The 15,428-nt window shown below is 41.9% G+C and overlaps 1 protein-coding gene across 5 annotated transcripts in view; it reads right to left on the bottom strand.

Annotated features, from left to right (window-relative positions):
* ptprub (protein tyrosine phosphatase receptor type Ub) overlaps positions 1–15,428 on the bottom strand; it is a 181,427-nt gene that overhangs the window by 125,536 nt on the left and 40,463 nt on the right. The window lies entirely within an intron of this gene.

The following is a 15,428-nucleotide window of genomic DNA, read 5'->3' as shown; positions in this document are numbered from 1 at the left end:
TTTTTTTTTACTAAATGGCCTAGAAACAGACAGGTATAAACCAAGATGTCTTGATCATCCTGCACACATGAACCTCAGACTCATATTTTAACCAGCAACAATGAAATGTACCCTGAAACCACACTAGCAGCCGGGCTTTGAACTGCGGTGCTGAGTTGTTGCTCAGCTTCAGTATGAAAGACTGCACAGGGGTTATTTTTAATAATTCTAGTGTTAGGGATTAAGGCGCTTAGAATAGACCATCTCTGATATAGTGGAAGATACGAAGATCCACACTCTTTTATCGAAGTTGTGGGTTTTTCTTTGGGTAAAAGTCTGAGATCAGTCGGGTCGCACTGTGAACAACCTGATTCAAGTCAAAAATTGGATCATTTTAAGAAAAAATTAAACAAGAAATGATAATTCATTTTAATATCACAACTGGATTTTTGTAATTCTATCCGACTCTTTCTTTCACTCCAGCCATCTCTGGGTTTCGTGAGTGAGCGAGGATCCACTCCCTGGTTGACTTGCATGTGTGTATAATTCCTCTTCATCTTCCTGTTGCGTGCCAAGACATTATGATATTTGCAGCTCTTCATTATTCCCCCTCCCCCCGCTATGGGACACCAGGCCCCAAAGCATGACGCAGCATGCACACAGTTTGGCAGGCTGTTCTTTTTTTTTGGGGGGGGGGGTGATGAGCTGTATTGTTTCAGGCATTTTGGAATTAAGGCAGAAAAGCTTAAACTTGTATCCGACCACAAGACATTTTCTAACGACCTGTTCAGGGTGAACCCCGCTTCTCGCCCAAAAGCCGCTGGGATAGGCTCCAGTGGATGACATTTTCTAATATGGCAAAAAATACGACAGACTTGGTTGATTTTTGTCAGTAACTGCTTCCATCTCATCAGCCTACAAACCAGAGATCCGGAGAGCAGGAGGAAATGGTTGTCTTCTGCAGTGAGTAACCAGTTCATGCCAGGAATTACAGCCATCTTGGTTGTGTCCTCTAATAAGTTTCATCCTTGTCCTGTTGTCTGTTTTACAAGGGACGTCCTGATCTTGGAGCGTCCCTGTCTGTTCTGTGTTTCAATGTTTATATGCATTTCCTGATTGCTACCTTTCAGCAATGAAAAGCCAGGGATGTTTTGGAAGTATAATGGAAAAAACAACTTGCCAGGAACTGCTGTAGTAACGGCAGAAACTCTTTCATTCAGTGTGTTAGAAAAAGTTGATTTATCGTGTTAGTCTGGCTTCCATCTGAAAATGGACATCAAATATCTGGAAGTGGGACTAATACACCTTGACGATGTGGTTGCGGAATTTACTCCAGCATGTATACACTTAAATCAGCCTGTGGTTCTGTGCACGTTCCGTAGGATCTACTGAGCTAAATCTGGAAAAAAACAGCTAAGTAAGGAAGTGAGTATTTATTTCAATAAGTAGGTATTTATGCTAGTTCCGTTTAATCAGTGTCAAAATCAAGAACTTTGACGTAAATAGTTGCCCCGTATGCGAGTTGCATCTTTCTCTTGGTATCCATCCATCCATCCATTCATTTTCTATTCCATTTATCTGTTCAGGGTCGTGGGGGGCTGGAGCCTAGCCCAGCTGACATTAGGGGAGAGGCGGGGTTCACCCTGTATGGGTCGCCAGTCCGTCGCAGGGCCATCAGGAGCAATTAGGGTCTCAGTATCTTGCTCAAGGATACTTGGACATGGTCACCGGGGGAAGTGAGGGTCAAACCAGCAACCCTTCGGTCGTTAGACAGCCACTCTACCTCTGCGACATGCCGCCCCCTGGTATCCAACCTAAATATGTCAAATATTTCTGGTCCATTGCATTCATTTTGACCTGAAGATTAAAGAAAATTGAGCCCAGGTTAAACATTAATGTAATTTTAGTTTAAGGGGGTTATGAGGATGAATCAATGACAGCCCTAAAAAGAAGCAGTGATGTGTTGGTGCTGCTTACTGCCTGAGTAGAGAACCCTTGAGTAGAGATGAGTGTAAGACAGACAAACGAACTTTAATCAAATCATCACAAAAGTGAAATCAGGCAGATCAGGTTCAAGTTGTGCCCTGCACAGATCCGAGGGGCCGGGACAGCCTCAAGCTCTTAGGGATGTTAATGTCTTCTTTTCGGCCTCAACAGGAGAAGCCGCACCTCCAATAAATCACTTATTTTCAAATCTACTCTGCGCTAGACAAAAGAACTTTTTCATATCAAAGGCAGATTCTGAAATCTGATGAGGGCGTTGCTCCTATGAAGCGATTCCCACTCTTAGTCTCTCCATCGGCCGTTTCAAAGACTTGGGAGCAGCAGAAAGGACAGTGAGGAGAGCACATTACTGTGGCCGAGACCAACAGCACCTCAATAATAGGGATTCTGTTTCAATTTTTATATTTTGCCCAGCCAGATCATGTGACACTCACCTGCTCTTCTCAGCAATGTTGCCTTATCATTTTTATTTTTTTTCAAATTATGCAGTTGGTGGAGTTTTACCTCCATGTGATAGAGATTTACCTTGACATCTCACAAAAAAACCATCAATTTCAGTAATGGAGTCCAGAGTTTTTCTGCATTTCCACAATATATTCTACTCTTTACATTTCTTCAAGGTGGCCAAAGAAATAGACATGATTCACATTTATATAAGAGTGTACCTTCTATAATGTGGCAAAAAAAAGAAAAGAAACAGCACTGACTGAAACGACTGTGTCAACAACAGATGTGGGCAGTTCATATCCAGTATTCTGTGTGTTCAAACTAAAATGGGTTCAGATCAGGCAAAGAGTGCAAATTATTTTAAACAAAAAACACAAACCCTGTAAAAGCAGTAAATGCCACTCTAATAAAGCATGCGCCGACAACCTACCGGAGACCACATACCCCAAAGCCCATTCACAAGCCATACACAAATAGCAATAACATTTGGTGAAAGCAGCAACCCTGGGGAATGTAGTGATTATCATAATACTGCACAACCTGGTATTTCCTGTGCCAAAAAGCTAATTTTTTCAAATTATATTTAATAGCTATGGTTTTAATGGCCCTAAGGTTCTGAATAATCATGCTTTAGTCGTTGCTCTCTGCATCTGCTGCCATATTTCACAATTGTCCATTGGTGTGAGAATTATATGGTCTAACAGTGGGCAGTTTGAGCAGCTCAGCCATAAGAGCAGAGCATACGACTGTAATAATTGGAGCCGGCCAGCACGAGATGCGACATGCTAATGATAGAAATAACCGAGTAGTAGTCCTGAAGGTGACCCTTGTGGCCTACAGCTTTATTACTGCTCGTTCCTCTCTCTAATCTGCTGTTTAACAAATGGTCTCAATATGACAGGCTGCAGAGGAAAAAAAAAAACCCTGGGTTTATAATTCTCATTTTTACTACTGGTGTCTAAAATGGCTTTGAATTCATCAAGAGGTCACTGGATTGATGTGATGTGATAAAGAACATGGAAGAAACATTATTGGGCTCTATATCATTATCTGTTGCCATATTATGGTTGTTATCATTATGAAGATTTTTGTATCCAACCTGAGCAAATGTGGCAAAAGTAAACACATTCAGTGTCCAAGGAGAAGTCAAGACACTTGAATGTAAAGACAAGACTGGATCTTGAAAGTTGGATGGTGAGCAAGTTGTCTGTCTCCTTAATCAACTCACTCTTGTCTGTTTGTCTTCCTACACATTTTACAAAGTTTTTTCTCTCATGGATCAAAACTGAAGTCATGCTTGTTTATGAAAAGTGTAGATGTACGAGTTCGAATGTAGGGAGAAAAAGTACTATACAATACGATACAAAACGCTATGAAACGATACAATACGACACGATACGACATGATACAATACGATATGATATGACACGACAAAATATGATACGACACAATACAATACAATAAGATATGGCACGACACAATACAACACGATATGACACATTTCATTGTCCCTGTAGGAAATTTGTCTTGGACTCAAATGCTGTGCACAGATATGTCTCCACAGCTTCTAAAAAAAATTGCAAATAAATAAAACATTATTAGTACTAATAGTACTAATCACACAAAAATGCACATCCAACACATTGCACATTACACATATCACACACAGCCATTGGTAAAACAATGAAAAGCATCAGCATAATTCCATGAACCCTCAAGCAAATAAAAAGTTGTAAGACAACTAGTCGAGTACAGCAAAAAGGTATTTGTTTCCCGTTTCTGCAGCTGAATACAGTCGCCTTCATTCCCTCAGTTATGCAGCACAGTGGTGCAACTTATAAAAGCACCAGTAAGCAGGAGCTAGTGCTAGCATCAACATGTGAGCCCAGTCATGTCCATCGTTTGGTAGCAAGACAAAGTGTCAGTGCAATGGTAATTTTTTACCAACTGCACTTTGTGTTTTGAGTGGGCAGATGAGGTTGGCTCACCGCTTTTTTTTTCTACAAAGTTGGTTAAAAGCCTATTTTTTTTTTAATAACTCCCACTGCTTCTCAGATGCTTCTGTGTCGTGATCAGCAAACTTTGCCGGCAACTTTTTCTGCATTTACATAATAAGCGCGTAGTTTACCGACAGGTCAACAGTGCAGCAATTAACCAAGCTGAATGTTAAGAGTGAACTCTGATAGATCAAAAGACAAACTTGTTGAAAAGAACAAGTCTTCACAGTTGGAATATTTATATTTTTTCAAATACCTGAATGAAATTCGGATGTCAAACCCATTCCTCGTTATAATTGTTGCAGCATTAAAGCCACTAATGTAAATGAAGGGAGAGGTATGATACAGACCCAATGTACGGGAGGTGTTTTATATATAAATTTACACCATAAAGCCATTAGGATTAATGAACGTGAAGTCAAATTCTTATGACATTCCATCCACTGCCACCCCCAACAACAACTACTAATTCTACTCTTAGTAGAATGATAACTTTACTTCTATACCACCTTTCAAACCCAAGGTTACGAGATGCTTCACAGTACAACATCATCAAAAATATGCAAGAAGTTGCAATAAAAACTGTTGTCCAGCATGGAGAGAAACAAATTACCAATAAAACACATTAAAACATTTGGGAAACATAATAAAACAGGGGCGGCACGGTGGTGCAGTGGTCAGCACTGTGGCCTCACAGCAAGAAGGCTCCGGGTTCGAGTCCCGGCTCGGGCACGGGATCTTTCTGTGTGAGTCTCCATGTTCTCCTGTTCCTGTGTGGGTTCTCTCTGGTACTCCAGCTTCCTCCCACAGTCCAAAGACATCAAGAGAGGACGAGGCTGATTGATACTCTAAATTGACTGTAGGTGTGACTGTGAGAGTGAATGGTTGTCTGTCTCTATGTGTTGGTCCTGTGATGGACTGGTGACCTGTCCAGGGTGAACCCCGCCTCTCGCCCGTAGATGCTGGGATAGGCTCCAGCCCCCCCCCCCCCCCGCGACCCTTACTAGTAAGGAATAAGCGGACGATGGATGGATAATAAAACATGACACAAATGCTTAGCATCAAGGTCCAGCCCAGCTCTTAACTCTAACAAAGATGAGCCTGTAGTGTAATCTGAGGCCAGGAACTACTAAATCTATCAAACCTGGGCGCCAGACAACAATTATGTCATCAGTCACTAAGGAGTGTGGGCTTAAGGTCTTCTTATAATGGTGCTATGTAATAGATTAAAAATGAAAAGGGTTGACCTCCTGAAATAAAACAAGTAAAAAGTGGCTTTGACCTAAATTCATTGTCTTGAAAACATTTTTCAACAAAACTTCAGAGAGCTACAGTTCAGTGTGAGGCTAATTTTATTAGAAAAATGACTAATGAGGAAAAAGTAGATTATTTCTAAATTGGCAATCGAGCAATTGTAAAGAGCAAAAGATTGTCACCATTTCAGTAACAAGAGCTACTAAAATGATTCTCACAAAGCAAAAAGGTACAAAAGGACAATCAAACCAGCTCATCATGTTTGCCAGCAACAGTCTGACACGTCTCAGAGATTCTTCATTCGGTTAAAAGCTTGCAATGACATCATACGAATGAGAAATGAGATGTTCTGACTCATCTCTAAGTCATGTCACTCTTCCCTTGTGCACACCTCCCACTGGGATCATCCTCTCCCCTGCTGGGCCACGCCCACTCCCTCACCGGTGTCAGCAATCCTCTGCAGGTTCATCTGTTTGTGGCTTTTACGAACCAAATTCTTGAGGGTTTGGATGCTGTGGATTCACTGCAGAGTGCCCTTGCCCACACATGCAATTACTCACATGTCCGGTGATGATATGATAACACAGAAGCAAATCTTACCAACATCTACACTTGATCCATTGGGTGATAGCAGCAGCTAACCAGCAGGGCAGAGACAGTACGTGTTCTCCCTCTAGGTTTGATTTATTGCCCCACGCTGGGTTGTTACTGCACAGATCTGCTGCTGAGGGCGTGAGGTTAATTGTCCCGCACCAGGTCTATTTCTAATAGAACAGCCAGTGATATGGTACCTGACAAGCCCAAATGTCGGTACTATATTATTCCATGCTGCTCCGCTAAATGAAGCCTGCAGGCTCCTCCCTACAAAAGTCTCATCATCCAGAAGAAGGAAGCCGGGATCCAAGGCCAGCGCTGACGGGGGAATGTCATCTCCGAAAGGCATGCCAGAGAGAGATCCAGCTCATCCATCACCACTAACACACTCCCTCCTCTGTGTGTGTGTGTGTGTGTGTGTGTGTGTGTGTGTGTGTGTGTGTGTGTGTGTGTGTGTAAGTGGGCATTTCTACCTGAATAATTACAGCATCATTTACTGAAATGACCAGCGCACACAGTGACGGCGCCCAAGATGCTGCAGCACCAGTGGAGACACGTTTTACTGTTTGATTTGTTCCATGGCAGATATGAATCAATGTCTATTTTAAACAATATAAATATTGACTTGAAAAGTTTTACAGCATACTGTCATGACTAGTTACAAGACTGTGGCTTAATAGAGCAGACTTGGAAGGCTGCTAAATGTCCAGTCTGCTAAGACAAGCCAAGCAGGAAGGGAGTGAAATAACAACAACAATAACAAAAATAATAATAATGATAATCATGATAACAATAATTATAATAGGGAGAACAAACTGTGTTGATGTATTATTTGTATAGAAGACAAAATAATGGGAGGAACAGATGTATCGACACATCAGGAACCAGTGTGGTTGGACACGTGTTGCTGGCGTGTGGAGACACAGAGGAGAGAGGAAAGAAGATTTGTGTTCGGTTCCCTAACAGGTTTAAAAACAAACAAACAAACATGTACATTTTACAAATGAGTTGCGATAAGATGCGAGACATTGTGGAACCTGTTTTATCTCGTGGCGTCAAATGTAAAAAAAAGGTTGCACATTTTCATGGAATTTCTCATCATGGCTTAATGACATGGATACGCGTGGATTGTGTTTAATTGAAGATATCACAAAGTTGGCAGGATTTTAATTGAAAAAGATAATAATGATTGGAGATGCACTGATGAACTTTTTTTCAGTTCTGATCCAATTCCGTTACACATACAGAACCAATACTGATCCTAATTAAGTGTCACTATTATTGTTGTTGTCATTATTTTTAAGGTTACGTCATAAACCAAACAACACTTTTCCATTAAAAGATTAAAGAACAATACAAAAATGCACTAAATTCAAATAGATTGCCAGTATTTTGTTAGAACTGCACATGTGGATCTGTGACATGCGTCGTGTTGGTTTATGGCAGATTCAGCTGTGGTATGGACCTGGATCAGTACAATCATTCCCTCATCGAATCCCTGAATATCATCACCTAACATACAACCCTTCGCTCTCACAGCCACACCTACGGACAATTTAGAGAACCCACCAAGCACTGGGAGAACATGCAGACTCCACACAGAAAGATCCCGGGCTCGAACCCGGAACCTTCTTGCTGTGAGGCGACAGTGCTGACCACTGCACCACCGTGCCGCCTGTAGTCAGTCATTCTTATCATTATTTCCTTGTTGTTGTTTTTTTATTACTTTTCCTCTCATTTCAGATTAATTTCCTGTTTCCACAGCTTTGTGATTACCTGGCACGTTCTAATGGGCTTCACCTGAATCCAATTATTCTTCCTCTTCCTGTGTTCTGCTTGTCTTAGTAGCTTTTGTGTCAGCCATGTTTCCTCTTCCTATTGCTGGATTCTCACCTGTATGCCGGATCACGTTTTTGCTTTTGTTTGTCTTCGGATTGATCCAAACCTTGAGTTAAAGTATAACCCCCCCCCACACACACACACACACACACACACACAAACACACATATTGAACTGCTGTGTCTCTGACTCATGCTGTTTCCTGTTTGGCCTCTATGAGATTTCACAACATGTTTTCACACATTATACCCATTTTCACCTCTAAAAAATGAAATACACATATGAGTGTTTCTAATGTGGTTACACTTGATGGCGAGAGCAGCATCTTGTCTTCAGCTATAACTTAATAACATATATGACCTCACCAACTTTACATAACTTCACATGGCTTCCCTTTTTCAAAGCGCGAGTCCGTGCTCTGTCAGAGGACAGCTGTATTAGCTTGATTTCATACGGATATTTTCGTTTTAAAAAGAAAAAAGGTGGCAACGTGTTTACCAGACACTCCAATTTGCCCTCACATTTGCGAGGATCAGTAAAAACTCTGTCTAGTTTTATGTGCGTGGTTAATCAAGGCGATGAGCTTCTCTCTGCTCGTATCAGTTGTTCGTGTCACATTCCTACTAGATGCTCGATCTCGGCCTCTGTTTACTTGTATAATCCTCTGCCTTGCCATCTAATTAGACTGTCAGCTATGCACAGTGAATACTGTCAGAGTCTCAGCTTAACTCATTTTATTTGCATACGTTGTAAGCATGAGGTCGCCGGTCTAAGCTTATTTAAGGTGCAACAACTTTCCACTTGAATAACTCAAACAAAATAGGGAGATGATAAAAACAAAAGTAGCGGCGCCCATTACCTGACACTGTCAACAACTGCTGAGGTGTCTTGAATATTGGTCAAGACCACCTAAATCAAGAGTGAACCACCATCAAAGTGCAAAAAAAAAAAAAAATAAGTACACTTTTCCAGTTCCAATACCTCAAAGAACAGGAGTGATATGTTATTAACACAGAGAGCAATCCTTTGATCTGAAATACTGCAGTTAATCTTTTCACTGGCTTCTAAAAGATTCAGTATAGCGAGTGAGCAGCATAAAGAGTCCGACACCACAGGGCAACACTTTCCCAGACTGTGAATTAGCACAAGTTGTTTGAGTACCAAATTGTCATATCCAGCCCTCGCAGAGGTGGTCAAAAGCTTTTGCTGAAAATGATGTAAATTAGCTTGAGTGATGCACTTAGAATGTATGTGGCATTTTGAATGTATACAGCCTTATATGGTCTTTTGTCAAGGAGCCCCCTGATCTCCCTCACAAAAGGCTCTACATTACAAGATCTCTGGGGCCATGGGCCCCTGCTGCCCTTCAAGAGGAAAAGAACGAGATAGGTGCAGTTGATGAAAAAGTGAAAATATGAGCAGTTTAAGTGCAGGTTGGATGAATCAAATCCCAAGTACATATAATTTCATGGCACATTTTATGGAAAATTCTGGTCCAATATTGATGAAATTTTAGTAAATGTATGAAAATAAAGGGCGGCATGGCTCAGAGGCAGAGTAGGGTAGAGTGGCCGTCTAGCAACCAAAGGGTAACTGGTTCGAGCCTCACTTCCCCCGGTGACCGTGTCCAAGTATCCTTGAGCAAGATACTGAACCCCTGATTATTGGTCCTGACGGCCCTGCAACGGACTGGTGACCCGTACAGGGTGAACCCCGCCTCTCACCCAATGTCAGCTGGGATAATGTCAAAACCTCTTCAATAATCTCCCCCCGTTATAATCTGACTGTGTGTCTCAGTGATGAGTCTTTTCTAATATCATGAATCATGTCACAACTGCAAATCTCTGTCAAAGTAATTTGATATTTTTCCAAAATCACCTCCCCTCATGCAGTATTAAATAAAAAGAAAACAGCGGCAGCAAATAGAACAGAGACGCTGCTTCCAGGGTTCCTCCAGGGTTCCTTCAAAAACAGCAGCGTTATCACTAACGTGCTGTTATTTAGCCTCCATGGTGCAATCGGTGACTCAACGGATCATTCTGGAGGTTTCCCATCCAGACCCTGGTTTAACCTGACATCACTACTGCACAGCTTCATGTTGCTCCAGCTGATGCAAAAAACTCCCTCTGACCTCTGAGTAATTTAACTCGTGCAATTCCTTTTTTGTCTCTCAATTTTAGGCATCGACAAAATGTAAATGTAAGCAGGTTCCCTTCTGAATGTGAATCTGCTGGTAGATTTTATGTAAAATGAAGCCTTTCAAGTTCAGACTTTTATTTCAAAAAGTAACACAACTGCTATTTGTAAACATCGAGTCAATCAAAAACTAAAAAAAAGATAGAAAAGAAGAAAAGATAAATTTTTTTAAAATGCAATTACTGCCATCTGGTTCTCGTCACTTAAAAGTACATTGAAAGAACGTGCTGAAGTTGACCTCTGATGTTTTGGATGTAAAATGAGACCAAAATAACCCCATGTATTGTCTAGCTATGAACAGAACACCCATTTGTGAGGTCACAGGGGTCTTGACCTTTGACCTCAATTCATTATTGAGGTCACATGAACATTTGTGCCAAAGTTGCGATCAGATATGTTAAGAAGAATGGGACGAACGAACACATGTACGGACCTCCACCCCTAAATATTAGTGCCCCCACCACACACGCGCACACGCACACGCACACGCACACGCACAAGACACAAGAAAACACAAAAATGTACAAAAAACACAGTGTTTAAAAAAAGGTTACGAATCTTATCAACTTTTTTTTCTTTGTTTTTCTGTCTAAATGACAGCGGCCTTGACCTTCAACTGCCACAACCTAAACAGTTCAATCAATCAAATTGTATTTATAAAGCCCCCCCCCCCCCACCTCAAAAAAGAATTTACTTTACAATCTGAACAAGATGAGGCTTCCTCTGTCCTTGATCCAGGTTCATCCTTCAACATTTGTACTAAAGGTGAAAGAATTCCCCCTAAAACTTAAGTGTTACATCTGTGTACTCGTGTACCTGACAAGACTGTCTGCCTGATCTTTACTGCCAAGACAGACAGTAACTTCTGTCATTTCCAACGTGCAACATCATCTGCGAGCTGCCATTTGCAACTTCAGCTTAAATATCAGCTCTGTCATTAATCATCTGGTCCGGGAATGAACAGAACCAGTGAGTGTCATCATCAACAAACTGGAACCGACCTATAATGGGTCGACTGCCGGTACCTGCCAGCTCCAGCTTGGATCCAGAAGGCTGAGTAAATGGTGAGGTAGTTAGTGGGAGGGGACGTCTTGATTGGCATTGTGGCGAGTGTGGCCCGATGCATCAGCAGGAGACACATATTTATTCTCCAGAGAGACCCTCCTCTTTCTCCTCCTCCTCCACCTCCTCCTGCACCTGCAGCACTCCCCTGGCTGCCTCTGAAAGCCATCCATCCCCACACCTGAATACACAATGAAATCATCTCCGTGCCTCCCCAGGCATTAATAACTCAACCCTGTTGGCTAGACAGGCCGATTGCACATAGAGACGGGCCAGGCAAGCGATTGAGAAATGAAAGAGACGGGAGATGGCGAGGTCAGGTACAGTAAAGGTCTGGGGCTCCAGGCCAGGTGGAACATCCTGTAACAGAACTTCTACAGGACAATAAAACCCATTCAGATGAGCACACTACCAATCCAGTGGTCCACTCGAAATTAATTTGGCCTTCACTTTAAAAAGCCATTTTATCTGGTAAAATATATTTCTGTGCGAGTGTGCAGCATATGAACGAGGACGGTAAAATAAAATCACTGCGAGACTGTTGTTTCCTTCTCTGAGAAGAAGAAGAAGGAAAAAAAAAAAACCATCAGTTATTCCACTTGCCAGTTCCTGTGGGGTTTGGTTCAGGAGGGGAGGAGGTGGTGGAAGAAATCCCAGTTAACTCTACTGATAAGAAGTTAATTATCATACCTTTTTTTTTCTTCTAAATCTATTTTGAGTGGATGTATTTTCTGGAGGAGGAGTGGATAGCTGTTCCTGCTTAGCATTCACTACCCATTTTGAGACACTTTTCTCTTCACGGAGTAGATGTGGGTTGCAGGTGGATCTTGGTAGAAAAAGACCCCCGTATCGCAAGTCTAGTTTAATTAGCATGTCTGGTGGCTCACTATTCACCATCTGTTTCAATTCAAAGGACTGGTTTCATAAATGCTCTTTTAGATTTGAGAGACGGAGAGAAATGTGGAGAGACTTTACAAAGCAACCAATTTGCAGATCTGAATTCAAAGCAGGAGGAAACAGTATGAACTGTGTGTCTGCAGAGCTGAGGAGGAGGAGGAGGAGGAGGAGGAGGAGGTCCTTGACATAGTGAAGGACACGTCTCAGCTACACCAGTGAGGGCCTGTGACGCTGCAGTGGCTACTTAGGAAAATTAGCAGTCATGATTCGCAATTTTGAATTTAGACGTATGATGTATCTTTACATTTGAGCATATAAGATTAACAGTTAAAAGAAGTTCAAAGGGCGGGGGGCACGGTGGTGCAGTGGTTAGAACTGCAGCCTCACAGCAAGAAGGTTCCGGGTTCGAGGCACAGGATCTTTCTGTGGAGTCTGCATGTTCTCCCTGTTCCTGCGTGGGTTCTCTCTGGTACTCCAGCTTCCTCCCACAGTCCAAAGACATCAAGAGGGGACGAGGCTGATTGATACTCTAAATTGACTGTAGGTGTGACTGTGAGTGTGAATGGTTGTCTGTCTCTATGTGTTGGCCCTGTGATGGACTGGTGAAACTCAGAAATTACGACTTCTGCATGAAACTTCATTCTCCTCAACAACATTTAACCGTAAGGCTTTCTCACCAGGAACCGAAGTAAAACCCCATTTTCAACAGTAAGTGAATTTCTTTGCACATTTCCTACCTGGTTAGTCTACCATCAAATATCACTGCCAGTTTCCCAGAGGTCTTCACATGCACATATTTCAAAGAGTGAGACATCAAGAGAGGATGACTGGATCCTCAGAGAGCCGCCTTTATTGATGTTTAAACGTAAATTCCGTGTGGCGGCTTTAGTGATTTTGATTGTTTCTAAACCGAACACCCATTAGTGTTAGCGCATCGTGTTACAAACGAGGCCATATGCGACGGTGATTGTAATGAGGGTGCAGTGGGAGTGTGTTTAGGGGTCGTATGAGAGGCTCCACGCAAGCGTTTGGAGGAGCTGCAGAGCTGCACATTTAAATTTTTGATGACGTGCTCCATAAGGATGAGTCATCTCTTCTAACTAAGTCAATAATAGAGCTGGGTGGAGTCTCCAAAATATTTTCTGTGGTCAAAAAGAAAAAAAAAAAATGATGTCATACAGCACTCATCAAAAACGTAAATAAATTATAAAGCATGACATTCCTCTGCTACAGTCTCTCCTTTCAATAAACTCTGACCTAATCCTGTTTCATAATGCTTAAAGCTTCTCGAATGATGTTATTCTTGCATTCTCTACTTTATTGTGGAATTTAAATGTGATTAAGAGTCAATTATGTGCCAAACAAAAAGCACTCTTAATTATAAAGCAGTGTAAAAGGGCTCCTCAGAATGGCTGCCTGAAAGAGGAGGGAAGAGGAGAGCGCAACCACGCTGACGCTTGAGTGAAAGTGTACATCGGATTCACACATGCAGCTGCATTAGAAGAATGATGGGTCATTATTTAGCTTCTATCCAACCGCTCCAACCTCCGAGCGTGCGCTGCGTTTTTACAGTCTTAGAAGAGACGAGTGTCAGGAGTGCAGCGTCTGCATGTAATGTCCACAATTATTAAGATCACACAACTTCCCACACAAACTAAGTAGTTTTCGTATTCCCAAAGACAAATGGAGGCAACCCCTGACCACCTGAGCAGAGCGCGTTGACTCTGCATCCTAATCAAATCGCCTGTAGCATCCTGATTCACTGGGAGAGAAAAAAGAAAAAAAAACAAGTGGTGTCTATCAACTCGGAGAAACCACACACACACACACACACACACACACATACACACAAACACATACACACAAACACACCTCGTAGCAGCCTCACCACTCTGCCGCCTGTCAATTCTACTAACACAAAAGCATCCAATTGCCGTCTCCACAACCTGCAGCCTTTCAATTTCACTAACCCACACATAGGATGAGAGGAGGTGAAAGCGAGAGAAGCGCATTTCACTTCACTACACCTTTCCCATCTCTCTTTCTTTCTCCTTCTCAAACCATTGTTCCCGCTGTGCATGTAGCGAACGACGTGCGCATTCCGTCGTCTTTTTGCATTTGGCATCAATAAGGGAGACACAAAGGGCAGATCATTTTACCCGTTTTAAAGGGTAAAATCCAATTTGGCTAAGAAGGTTAAAACCACTCTGGGGGTTTTTTGTGTCTTTTTTTTGTTGTTGTTGTTTTTTGTGCCTCAGGATGCTTTCTAACGGGCCAGGAAAATAAGACCAACTCAAAGCATTAAGAAGAGAGTTCACAACGAAACAACAACAAAACCAAATCAATAAGGAGTACACTTTGTGAACTTGGACAGAACTTTCAAAATGCATTTTAATAAAATGAAAGATGAATAGAGACAAAAAAAAACAAGCAAACATACATCTGGTTGATGTTTTGTGACACATGGCAGGGCTTTTTTTCTACAGACGGTCGCCTACACGTTCCGAAATAGAGGTATCAGTTTGTACCTAGAAGGCTAAAAGTGTCTGTTGCTTTTGAAAAATAATTGTGTACCCTTCAGTTCACTTTGTTCCCTTTCCCTTGGTCCAAATGTGCACTTCTGGCCTCTTGGATATTTTACTTTGGAGGTAACAGTGTACCTTTGAGGGAACATTCAAAAGTGTTCCTGAAAGTATAGAACTTGTCTTGTCTCGTACCTCCATTTTTGAGTGGGCAAAAACATCAACTAATCCACGATCGCGATCTTCCTCCCTGCGTTCCCTCAACAGGAGGAGGACCTCACCTTAGCATTGCTGCCTGCAAGCATGCAAACGTTCCTTGACTAACGATGCAACACCTAAGATGGTGCACATGAGATACACTTCTAAAAAAAGAGTTGCTGTAAGCTTTTGGGCGTTTGGCTTCGTGTTTTTCAAGGACATCACTTTTTGATTTAATTGCTAAAATCAATCATGATTTGGGAAAAAATATACTTCAAAAACTGCTAATAATATGGAAATATTATTTACAGACGTAACTTTGATCGCTTCGCAGAATCACGACATCTTCCTTCAATGTATGGCCCTGCCCCCCTCCAAATAATTGCACAGATGAACAAAGCAATATTCTCTCAGGTGAAATAATCCAGAGATTTTTGCT

The sequence above is a fragment of the Aulostomus chinensis genome, chromosome 11, assembly GCF_037954235.1.
Source record: "Aulostomus chinensis isolate RoL2024-O1b breed Wild chromosome 11, RoL_Achi_v1.0, whole genome shotgun sequence".
Classification (NCBI taxonomy): Eukaryota; Metazoa; Chordata; class Actinopteri; order Syngnathiformes; family Aulostomidae; genus Aulostomus; species Aulostomus chinensis.
Note: the sequence above shows the minus strand (reverse complement) of the source record. Positions and strands in the feature narration are given on the sequence as shown.